At 38.0% G+C, this 12,831-nt stretch overlaps 1 protein-coding gene across 9 annotated transcripts in view; it reads right to left on the bottom strand.

Moving 5' to 3' along the window:
• NALCN (sodium leak channel, non-selective) overlaps nucleotides 1-12,831 on the bottom strand; it is a 294,176-nt gene that overhangs the window by 120,733 nt on the left and 160,612 nt on the right. The window lies entirely within an intron of this gene.

Consider the following 12,831-nt stretch of genomic DNA (forward strand, 5'->3'; position numbering starts at 1 on the left):
GCAAATGAGAATAACAACATTAATTTTACTTTTATAGTATCCATCTATCAAATTATTTCAGTTATATTAAAAACATGAGACTTTAAAAAAGAAATTTTTCTAAATGATATGGCCATGCTAAGCAACTTAATAAAGATGATCACATTTTTCATGATTTTTTAAAAAAATTTTCAAGACAGAGTCAAGACCATGGAAGAAACCCCAAGATCAAAAATAAAATAAAATAATTAAAACTAGAGCATTCCAACAAAAGCCAGCCTAGCTAAAAGACTCATTCTCTCTCTGCAAAGATCTTTGGTTTGTTTCATTCTTACATGTTTTTCTCATTAAATATATATATCCATCATTGACTCACGTATCTTGTACACATCAGTGGTCAATAAATGTTTCTTAATGAGAACCTATGATGATGTTGGGGAAAGTTGACAACTGGAATCTAGTGACTCTAAAAAAATCTTTACAGACTTTAGTAAAATGGAGGACATAAATTGAATTCTCAGGTATTGGGATTCCAAGAAATAAGGTCCAGGCTAATACAAAGATGGACTGAGCCCAAGATAAAAGCTCTGTTACACTGATAGTATCTTAGAGGCAAAATGGATCCTAAAGATAACCTACCCTGACCCATTCTTTTTGAAGATAAGGAAAAAGAGGCTTAAAGATGGATGATTATCCCAAAGTCACTCTATTAATTTGTGGCACTAACAGAAGTAGCACCAGGCATTATGATTCCAAAGCAAGTACTTTTCCAAGTATTGCTTCCTGTGTTCAGTGAAGTCTGGAATCTACTACTTCCCAGGCCTCACTGCGCAGTAAGCTCTCTTAGCAGTTTTCTTTACTAGGGATAAGTAAATTAACTTCTTTTTACAAGTGCGATGTTCAATGCTCAGCACATAATAGGCCTGTTTGAACAAAGGAACAATGCATTGTTAAATGAATCTTGAACTAGGAGATAAGTTTTTTCTCTTACCCTTTGTCCATGTGTGAAACACTTAACCTCTCCTTGAGTTCATTTTTCTATAATATCATCATCCTACAAAGTGTTTCATTAATGAAAGTATGAAGTATATTGTTACTGATACTTGAACACGGCATCAACAAGGACAGTATAATACTTTCCTCGACAGGGTGCCAAAGAGAACACTAGCTTTAACTCATCCTAAAAATGCTTCAGAGAATTTTTCAACACATCGTTTAACCTCATAAGTATGCCAGAACCTATCACTGAGGGCAATTATTTTTCCCCGTGTTTTTTTTCTATTGAATATTTATTATATCTGAATGCAAGCAACACAAGTTCCAAAGATGATTCACATAAAAATATCAGATCTTCTTCAACAGAGCTGTCACCAGCGTGAAAGTGTGTGGACATCCAAGAGACTCTACAGTAAAAGGGGGAAGAGTCAAAATACCTACCAGGATGTTTTGAAAAACATCCTGTTTTGAAAAAAAAAGGAATTTTTCTGGACATGGCTTTCTTTCCCCAAAAGTGACAGGAAAGCTTGTGATTAAGTCCAACAGATTTATTCTTGGTACCTAGAGGCCAAAAATTCAGGTGTACCTTTCCGCTGCCTTGGGCAGAAACCAACTTAATGTGTTTTCATCTACGGCATTAGCTTTCACGAATACTCAGCTATTATGCATCCAGTAAATGCTTGGGAACAGGAAGCTAGGGGTTTATAACCTGTTGCTGTGAGATAAGCAATGTGACCAAGAACATCGGGTTATCCTCTACTCTTTCCAGAGTTTCAAAAGAAAAAACGTCTCACTTCTGCCCAGCTCAGCCCCCTGAAAGTGCATACATACTATGAGATGCTGTGAATTATATCTGAGAGCAAAGCTTTCTGTTACAACGTGATTGGTGTTTATAGTCACTTACATGAATAAACCAGTGAAAGGTAGGGCCATGAAATACTTCTTCTATTACAGGCTGAAAAATAAGTTGTGTCCTGCACGAGGGGTACTTTATCAGTTTTGTTGAGATTTTATCTGGAAATTTAAATCCCAGTGACAGTCTGTTTGAGATGTGAATCAAATACACTTACTGACTTATATTGTCTTCAGGATCCGCGTTCCTTGAAGAACCTGTTTACATTATTTATTTGGACATGGATTATCAGTGGTTCCTGAAGACCTGATGTGTTGGGGACTGAGATGAGGAAGACATGGCTTCTTAAGAAATTTATAATAGGAGTGGAAGAAAAAGATGAACATGACCAACTCTAAGAAATGGAAGAACGAAAAATACGGCGCATTAAGAGAAATATGGCAAAGCTATAAGAAGCAAGTTGGAAGGACAGATATATTCCTCTTGGGTGAGTCAAGAATAGTTTGTAGAAAATGATAGCAACTGACTTTCATGAGGAAGACGAGTAGAATTTAAATGGTGGAGAAGGGGGTCATGAACAAAGGCCTGGAGGAAGTTGTTTCTTTTCTCCAAGCTCCCTGTTCATGTGTTATGCCATTTCCTAACAGGATAGGAACAGTTCCTAACAGTTCCTGTAGTGATCAGTTGATTAAGCTCAATATAATTTTAAAAATCTGTCTTTTCTTCACTAATTTGAAAAATCCCTGGTATCATACATTGAATACTCATATACTTTCAATTCTATTTCTAAACTTTCTATTCTTTTCCATCTATTTATTTCATCTCCAAATTGCCTAATCTTTGTACATTTTAATAAGTGGTAGAGTTACTAGCCCCTCCTCCTTAAGCTTTTGTTTTCAGAATTCTTTTATTTTTATATGTTAATTGCCCCAAAATATCCTCTTGTTTTATTCACTGGAATCACACGAATCTAAGAAAAATTGATATTATCTTCCAGTCTCAAAGAAAGGCAAGTCTTTCCACTTATCCATTTATCAAGTCTTTACTCAAGATTCTGGACAAAGGTTTCAGTTTATATAGTTTCTGTCCATTTCTTGTTAAGCTCATTCTTAATATTACTTTTCAAAAATTTAATCAAGGTGATACCATATGATTAAAAATGTTACATAGGGCTTCCCTGGTGGCGCAGTGGTTGAGAGTCTGCCTGCCGATGCAGGGGACACGGGTTCATGCCCCGGTCCGGGAAGATCCCACATGCCGCGGAGCGGCTGAGCCCGTGAGCCACGGCCGCTGAGCCTGCGCGTCCAGAGCCTGTGCTCTGCAACGGGAGAGGCCACGGCAGTGAGAGGCCCGCGTACCACAAAAAAAAAAAAAAAAAAAGTTACATAGTAAAGAAGCCTGATGATGAGTTTCTTAACAGATAATAAGCAATGGCCATATGCTTCAGTATCTCAGTCCCACTTCCCAGAAGCCACTGCCTTTAACCACTTTTGTTTTTACTTCTGGTGGTGCTACCCACATCCCCATTCAGTATTTCTTGATTTATCTACCTTAGACAGTGACTTCTGTTCAACAATATTTACATTTTGTTTTTTAGTCATTATTGGGTCTTCCATGCTTGTCAGTACATTGATAATCAATAGATTGATAGTTGATACGTTGACTATGAAAATATTGCTATGTAATACTGCTATCCTGGTAATGTTCTAGGATAATACTTCCTCCTTCAGGCCTCAATATTATGATATGTTTGGTACTAGAAGGTAAATGTTCAAGGTTAAGTGGAGGCCGTTTTCTTACTTGCCCCTAATTTTTCAGAATCTGGCCCAGTTTCATTTATTTGAATCACAGTGTTCTTACACAATTTTTAGTTTAGTTTTGTTTTGGTTGAGAGTTTCTGATTGTTTTTTTCCCTGCTTCCTAGGGAAAAGAAATATATGCTTTCCTCCTTCTACCTTAAATAGCTTCCAGATTATCACACATTTTACTTATTGTTTGGAATAAATTCCACTTTTCCTCTCCTACACATGTTCTTCTTGGAGCATTCAATTACCCAGAAACCATCTGATTCTCACTCTCAAGACATTTTCCTTGGAGTCCTCTTGCTGCTGTTTCAATTTGGACTGATTACCTTCTAGACCTGCTCCACAATTGTCAGTCTTTTTTTAAAATTTTATTGACGTATGGTTGATTTACAATGTTGCGTTTAATTTCTGCTGCATGTAATACAGTTCCCTGTGCTCTACAGTAGGACCTTGTTGTTTACCCATTCTATATATAATAGTTTACATCTGCTAATCCTGAACTCCCAATCCATCCCTCCCTTACCCCTCTCCCTCTTGGCAACCACAAGTTTGTTCTCTGTATTTGTGAGTCTGTTTTTGTTTCATAGATTATATTCGTGTTGTATTTTAATTAATTAATCTTTAATTGGCGTATAATTGCTTTACAATGTTGTGTTAGTTTCTGCCGCCCAGCAAAGTGAATCAGCCATACACATATACACATCCCCTCCCTCTTGGACCTCCCTCCCCTCCGCCACCATCCCACCCAACTAGGCCATCACAGACCACCAGGCTGATCTCCCTGCGCTATACAGCAGGTTTCCACTAGCTATCTATTTTACACATGGTAGTGTATTTCTGTCAAGCCTAATCTCCCAATTCATCCCACCCTCCCTTTCCCCCACTGTGTCCACACATCTGTTCTCTATGTCTGCCTTAGAGTCCACATATAAATGATATATGGTATTTGGTTTTCGCTTATTTACTTTGCTTAGTATGATAATCTCTAGGTCCATCCATGTTGCTGCAAATGCAAAGCCTTCATTTTTAACTTTCTCATCTAGATCTTTTATTCCCTCTAATATAGTGTCAGAAAGTGATCCCAGAATCTCATGCCCATTATCAGAGTCCTGTTTCAATTTGTCAGCTAGATTTTCTTCTTTATGTTTTGCTGTCTCAGTATGAGGAGAGGGGTTTGCAGGGAGAGAAGTATTAGCTGAGGTCATGGGCAGCTATGCTTGAAATATCGGGCTTCAGAAATTTCCCCACTGTGGGTAGATTCTGGAAATCTTTAGTGCTGCCAGCCCATCAGTCACAGGTGTTCACTTCCTCTAATTCACCGGCTTCCTTCCAGCATCACTAGCCCTCCGTTGACTCCAGGTGAGGGCAAAGACGGGTTGATTCTGTTGGTCTTGTCCCCTGGGTACCAGGAGAGGACAGCTGGGTCTCTCCCATCACGCTCTCCTTGGGGCTCCTGTTCCCTCCTGGTTTCTGTTTTCTTATTTTCTCTTCATCCTTTCACTATGCTGAATTTTTGTTTATTATGGGAGATTCCTAGTTTTCAGAAATTATGATCATTTTGCTTTCACTCTCAAGCCTTCTTCCCAGCTGGGAAAATAAAAATGGTGCAACCTACAAGTTTATGTTGCCTCTGGTAAAATGGGGGGCATCAATCACATCTACACCTGTGGGAGATTCTTGATGTCTTTTCCAGGGCTCTGAACATCCCCACGGCCTGAGGCTCTCAAATTGAGGGAGATGAGAACATATTTTACGATTTGCTTTTCCAATGTAATTTCTTCTCAACTTCTGGAAAACAGGCTTCAGGCATGAGCCTAGAGTGTTCTTCCTCTCCCTCTGATTCTCTCTCTCTCTCTTCCTCCCTCCATCTTTCCTACTAGCTGCTATTCAAAGATAATGGTATGAAATTGTGGCCTTTTCTTTGTGTGGTTACTGCTGGTATAATGTTTTCCAGGCTGATAATTAATTGTTTTATTTGTTTCTGTAGGTTTTCGGGACAGAAGGTCTGTGATTTTTGCTATTTTACCCCCAAAGCCCAATCCTACAGATGTAAATAGGGGTAAAGACTGCATTTACAAGTGCTTTTTCTTTTCTGTGTCTAATGACATAATCACATATTAATCACCCCTATGCAGGTCAGGCTCTGTTCACGCTGCAGGTGCCTGGCTGCAGCTAATTGAATCGGGGATGAGCAGTTAACCTGAGAATGGCCCAGCTGCATAGGACGTGATCTGGAACAAACAACTCTGCCCCATCAGGGTAGAACAAAATCAATCAAAAGCATCTCTAATGGACTGTCATACAGAGTGAAGGAAGTCAGAAAGAGAAAAACAAATGACATATGCTAACACACATATATGGAATCTAAAAAAAAAAAAGGTTCTGAACAACATAGGGGCAGGATAGGAATAAAGACGCAGACATAGAGAATGGACTTGAGGACACAGGGAGGGGGAAGGGTAAGCTGGGACAAAGTGAAAGAGTGGCATGGACTTATATACACTACCAAATGTAAAACAGATAGCTAATGGGAAGCAGCCGCATAGCACAGGGAGATCAGCTCGGTGCTTTGTGTCCACCTAGAGGAGTGGGCTAGGGAGGATGGGAGGGAGGGAGACACAAGAGGGACGAGATATGGGGATATATGTATACATATAGCTGATTCACTTTGTTATGAAGCAGAAACTAACATACCATTGTAAAGCAATTATACTCCAGTAAAGATGTTTAAAAAAACCTCTAACGAATTTCAAGTGGAAGCTACAGTGAAAAATCACACTGTTAGCAGTAGGACCTGGAGGTGAACGAATACATGGAGACTGGCTATGCGTCTGGTAGGCGCAAGAAGGGGTCATGACAAAGTCAGAGTTGTAATTATAAGCACATTGATATTCCAAGGAAGGAACATCTCTGAACGAACAGAAGTAAAGTGGGAAAGAAATGCACTGACTAAAGAGACTGCAGTGATGCTTCCTGAATGGAGAAGGAAGGTATTGAAAATCATTAGCCTGATGAGTACCTCTTTCTAATCATAGTGTGATGTATTCCTTGGGTATGTGGAAGCAAAGGGAAGGGCGTGAACCAGGGTAGAAGGTGAAAGCCATAAGACCAGAGTGTGAGGAAGTGAGCTGTTCCAGGGATGACGCAGGAGAAAACACATCTAAGAGCAGAGAAGGTCTTGGATCACTGAAGGGTCTAAGCACCTCACTGTAGGGCCACTCAACTCACCACCAGCCCTTCTCAGGATCTTTTGCTGGTTTCTCCTCAATTTCCAAATCTCTAAATGTTGCAGAACCTCGGGGCTTGGTCCTCAGATCTCTTTCTTGTCTCTTAACACTCACTAACTGGTTGATCTCATCCATTATAATCCCTTTAAATACGGTCTACGTAGTGATGACACCCACATCTGTATATCCAGCCCTACGTCCAGAATCAACTCCATATCTACACTTGGGTGTCTATCTAACAGGGATCTCAAACATTAGATGTCCCAAATCAAAGTCTTCATGCCCTGCTCCCTAAACCTGTTCCTCCTACACTTCTTCCCATCTTGGAAAATGACAAATCCATTCGTCAAGTTACTCAGGCCAATGACCTCATAGACATCTCTCTGGTCCTTCTCATTTCCTCACATCCTACGTCCAATCTGCCAGGAAACCCTGCTAAAGCCACCCTTGGCTCAGGTCTCAGTTCCACATTTATCCCCAATATTCCTTAATATTCCTACCAAAGCATCTAATATTGTAGTTTCCCTCTTAGTGGCCTTACATTTTGGTGCTGTACTTTCCTGCCATAAACTGAGATTGGGAGACTTGAATAAAAATAAGATCATCAAAATGGGGAGAACAAGTATTTTTGCAGCTTCTCTTCTGTTCCAGTTAGCACCCCTTAAACACTGATCCCAGGTGGGGGGAACAGCATCCTTGGAACCACGCTTCCACCAGGGCCGCCGAGGGCCCACACCATACAGTTGGCTGGTTCCTCAATGACAGGACATCCTTCTCTCTCTCTCAAGGGCCCATTTCAGATGCCAAATCTCTTTCTGATAGATCTTCTTAGAGTTAGGTGAAAGCAAAGCAAGGGTATTCTCCTATGTTGAAATAACAGGCTGAAAGTTCTTGTCTAGACCTTGTAAAGTAGTTCTTAACCTTTAAAAAATATATATCATGGATGCTCTTTGATAACTTGATGACCCAAAGCATGTTTTGGTTTTTAGTATGTGTGGATATCAATTTAGGTTAAGGAAATTACATATTTTAAAAAGTAGGTGAGTAAACATCTAGGTTTTCGTTAACAGAGAGAGAGCAGAATATGCAGTATGGTTCTACTTGTAATATACATATCTAGATATGTTTTGTGTGCATAAAAATGCTTGAAAGCCTATACAATAAACTTGGAACTCTGAGGACTGGAATGGGAAGGACTGAAGAACTAGGGAAGGGGGTAAATATTCTTTGTTTTGAACTTTTTAAAGTAACAGCTTTGTTGAGATATGGTTTATATACCATAAAATTCACCTTCTGAAGTAGACAATTTAGTGGTTTTGTTTTTTCACAGTTGTGCAACATCACTACTACCTACGAACTTTTTCATCATCCCCCAAAACTATGTACCCATAGCAGTCACTCCCCATCCTTCCGTCCTCCAGCCTTCAGCAACCAATAATACGCTTTCTGGCCCCATGGGTCTGTCTACTGTGAACATGTTCTATAAATGGAATCATATAATATGAGGTCAGCGTTCATCCATGCTGTAGTCTGTATCAGCACTCCGTTCCCTTTTATTGCCAAATTATGTTTCATTAGATGGATATACCACATTTTATCTACTCATCAGTTGAGGGATATTTGGGTTGTTTCCACTTTTTGGCTATTATAAAGAATGCTCCTACGAACATTCGTGTATGGGTTTTTGGTGGACATAAAAATTACCTTATACTTAATGTATGTTTTTTACTGTGTATTAAAACACATGTGAAACATGTATTTACTTTAAAAATATAGACATTAAAATTTTTTAAATGTGGTGAAGAATACAACTCAGGTCATTGACATACGACTTTCATTTTACAATATAATTTGCGTCTATCTTACCTATCTTTAGCTGGTTTCCAGAACTCTTTCACTACAAAAGATTTGCCTTCAAAATGAAATGCATTTGATAACTTATATAGTAGCTCAACCTTTTTACTGAGGGTGTCCCTGCTGTGTCTTACTACCAGTCAGCTGTAAAACAGAAGAATTGCCTTGATGGTATTCACTGAGTACAAAAGTGACACCTCCTTCAGTTTTAACTGCCTTAATTATTCACCTACTCAATCTCCTTGCTTCTTTTTTTCCCATTCAAATAGGAATAAAACATAGAGGAGTTTTATCTTCTGAAAAACCCACTGATCTCACAATCCTTTAGTATTTCGCTGTATAGTTTCATTTAAAACTTATTCAACTATTCAAAGTTCTAACAATATTTAAAATGACATCAATAACATAGCAAATTTTGGACCTACCTAATGTTGGAGTTAAATTTCTAAAAAGTACACTGGTTGGCAAAATCATGACCAACAAGATCAAGGTCTTACGGAGAATTAGGGGTTGGGAAAAACCAATAAAAATGACATTACATGCATTTAAAAACCTACAGTAAATAAAAGCTCTAAGAGTCACCACTTACCGTGGCTAAACTAAGGTGTCCATAAATACAAATATTGTGGATTTGAAATCTGGAGTAAAACCATAGTGCTGTAATGTTAAATCCATTGGCAATAGCCATTTCTTTACTTCAAATTTCTCCCTGCCTGGTTTAGATGGAATTTCATGGCCTATCAATTCAAATACACTCTTCTCAGTTCTCCAAACTCCATCTTCCTCTTTTGCCAAACTCTCAGGAAACATGCCAACTCCTAGGTGAATCTAACTCTTCATGTCTGCACCTCTCCAGCCCCTCCACTGGTTCCATATGGAGACGGGCTCCCTTCCACCCTGGCCTCCAAAGACACCTCAACACTGCCCAGCAAACCTCAGCCATGAGCTTTTCAAAACTTCTCATCTGATCTAACCTCACCCACTGCATCTCTGCCTTCACTCTCAAGAGATGCCCTTCTCAGAAAGCAGAGCCAAAGGAGAGCAGTTTAAGATAGAGGTTGAATGAGCTGACGATAAACACCCTGGCCCTCTGTGAGCTGTAGGGCAGGGACGTAAAGAACCAAGTGTTCATCTCTGCTGTCACAGGGTCTGAGTTTGGGGTTAAATCGCTGACTGGCTTAGCGGCTCTGGGTAAAGCATGCGGCCAGCCTGACACCAATCCTCAAATGTGCCATCACATTATCACTCTCTGAAAACTGCTTTAAGAATCAAAATAAAGCGTGTGTGAATACTTTATTATAAACATTAAAGGGCTATACAGATAATAGTTGGTTTTTTGTTTGTTTTCTTGGCTGCACTGTGTGGCTTGTGGGATCTAGTTCCCTGACCAGGAATAGAACCCGTGCCCCCTGTAGTGGAAGCGTGGAGCCCTAACCACTGGACTACCAGGGAATTCCCAAATAATATTTTAAATAGTGATTTAAAAATCTGTCCCAAGGAAAAACAACTTCAATTACACTAGTTAAAAGTTCAGAATTCTTGTATAGTTCTTACGACTTGAAGTTTTTACATCATATACAGTGTGATTTCATTTTTGTAAAGCTCAAAATAATATATGATAAATTATATTTTTAAGAAGATATTTCCTTTAGATACATGAAAGTGTGACAGTGCTTTTTATGGCATCATTTTATTTCATCTTTGAACTAAGTGATTCCTAAGATATCTTCTAGCTGTAGGTGTCTACTGTTCTGTGCTCTCAATTGGTACTGGTAGTCAATTGGAAAACTTAGTTTTTAAACAATATACTATCTGGTCTATTTTCCTCGACTATACTTTCACTATAAAAACTATAGAATAAGGTTACACTAAATGTTTTGATACTGATACTATAAATTGATTTTTAGTGAGTGCTGTCAAGGATAAGAGAATTTATTGAATAAACAGTAAAAATCGTGGTGTTAGCAAGTGGACTGAAAGTAGGGGCTAAATAAAACACGAGCTGTATGTGCTCTAAGCCATCACATATACTGGAATCTTAAAACGCAATGGAAGACTGACTGAAACTTGTTGTAGGGCCTGGAGAGTTCTGAAGAGTTTAGTTACTAGTGACTTCTATGTGACAAAGTTTTTGGAGCTCTCTCTCTCCATATACGAGCTCTTTTGAAATTTGAGATCTGTTGAAATCAACTACCCTTGTTGTTAACAGAAGTGAAACATTAAAATATTAATTTCTCTGTAAAATGATTGTGCCTTATTCCTTGTGATTTAGAAAGAAATAAAGTTGAAACTGGTGGTTTCAATTAATTCTGTGACTGCCTTTTATGTTGGCAAGAAAGACCGAGCAGTTCTTTGCTTTTATTTTTTTTTCAAAATGAACCCACATTATTTATTTTGCTTTTTTAATTCCTAAAATATGCTTGTTGCCAAGCATTCCATTTAAATGAGTAAAAAGAGAGAGAGGGGAGAAAAGCTTGTTTACTGGTCAAATTTTAGACTACTATGGAAAAGTCTTGCTGAATCTAGACTAATGTAATTGGCCTTAAATGTCAAAATGAGCTTGAATGTAATTAGAAGCAAAGCAGAAATCAAAATGTTATGCCTATTCCAGCAGCAAATTACTTTAAGTAGAGTCTACACTTAAATATAATTTCAAGAGTAAAAGGAAAGATGGCAGAAGCTCATTTGCAAAACCTAGTGAATCTTTTTCTAGTTATGAAAGTGAATGTAGGTATATCTGATCATCTCTTTTCTTATACACGGCCGTGCTTGGGTTAACTTCTACATATAACACCATAAATGACCATGTAGACCAAACCATAGATTTGTACAGTCTCCTAGGATTCTTTCAGGGTAGGATTTAAGAACATGAGAAGAGACACTGAGCCATGACTAGCATTTATACAGTGCTTTGCAGCCCCCAAAGCAGTTCATGTCCATTATTTAGAGTAATTTCAGCAATAATCTTGTGTTAGTTACTGTACATTTTGCAGATGGGTAACTGAAATACAGAAGCCTTAAAATGACTGATCCAGGTTGGCAGGTAGCAAGCGATGTTTCTGCGTCTCTAGGCTGGAATCTGTTGATTTCAAATTCCTGCTGTCCTTTTAGATATTACAGGTAACAAGACATCTTAAGATCTAGTAATTGCTGATCTCCTTTCCTTATCTAAATTACTAAAACAAACAATGCTCTAGTCTAAATCATATTTAAAATTGTTATCTCCTTTGTCTAGCACGGTACTAAGTACATATCTGAAACTCTGTTATTATGCTCAACTGGTTAATAAAAATTACATATCTCCAGTATTTTTTATGCTTTGCTAAAATAAGCTTCACTTGTTACCATTTTTCCAAATGAAAAAGACACAACCTTTTCAATTTCATGAGAATCTAAAATTACAAACTCTTTTAATAATAAAAATATTTTAATAATTTAAGACTTAAACGTTAAAGTTCCTATATTAGAAACACTTATCTTAAGGAAAAAAGATTGAGATAAACTGAATGAACTTATATTTTCCCCCTAACAATCTTTCTTGCAGAGCATGATATTTTTAGTTGCAAGGTATACTTCCCACCGATTATGTTAAAATAATTTTGAAATGCAACCATCTAGCTGACAGAACAAACAGCTGTGAAAATGAGACCTGGAGATTTATGCAAATAAGAGACTTCTGAATTAATTTTCCTCATAGAACAGACTGTCAAGTTTCTTGACGTATTTATGCCCTAATTTCTTAATTAGCGATTTTGCTAATGTCAGTCATATTAAATTTTCATAATGTAAATGATGCATTTCACTGGCAAATATGTGCTATAAAATTACAGATGAAAGTTAATATTTAACTTTGGGTGCAACAGAGATTTAGTAACATATACAAAAGAGACAGTGCTCCTAAGAACACAGATGTATGTCTTATTGTGAAATAAAACTGAGGATTTATTCAGAAAACGTTTGTAACTAAAATACCACCAGTCTACACAGGAAATTTCCCAGTGTTTTTTTACTATCCACTTGTAGAACTATGCCCAAGAACAAGGTTTTCCTATTTGGCTTCAAACAGAAAGCAGCATCAGTCAGGAAATGCTTATATTTTTGCATACTAAAAAACCCC

Source organism: Phocoena sinus, chromosome 18 (genome assembly GCF_008692025.1).
Source record: "Phocoena sinus isolate mPhoSin1 chromosome 18, mPhoSin1.pri, whole genome shotgun sequence".
NCBI lineage: Eukaryota > Metazoa > Chordata > Mammalia > Artiodactyla > Phocoenidae > Phocoena > Phocoena sinus.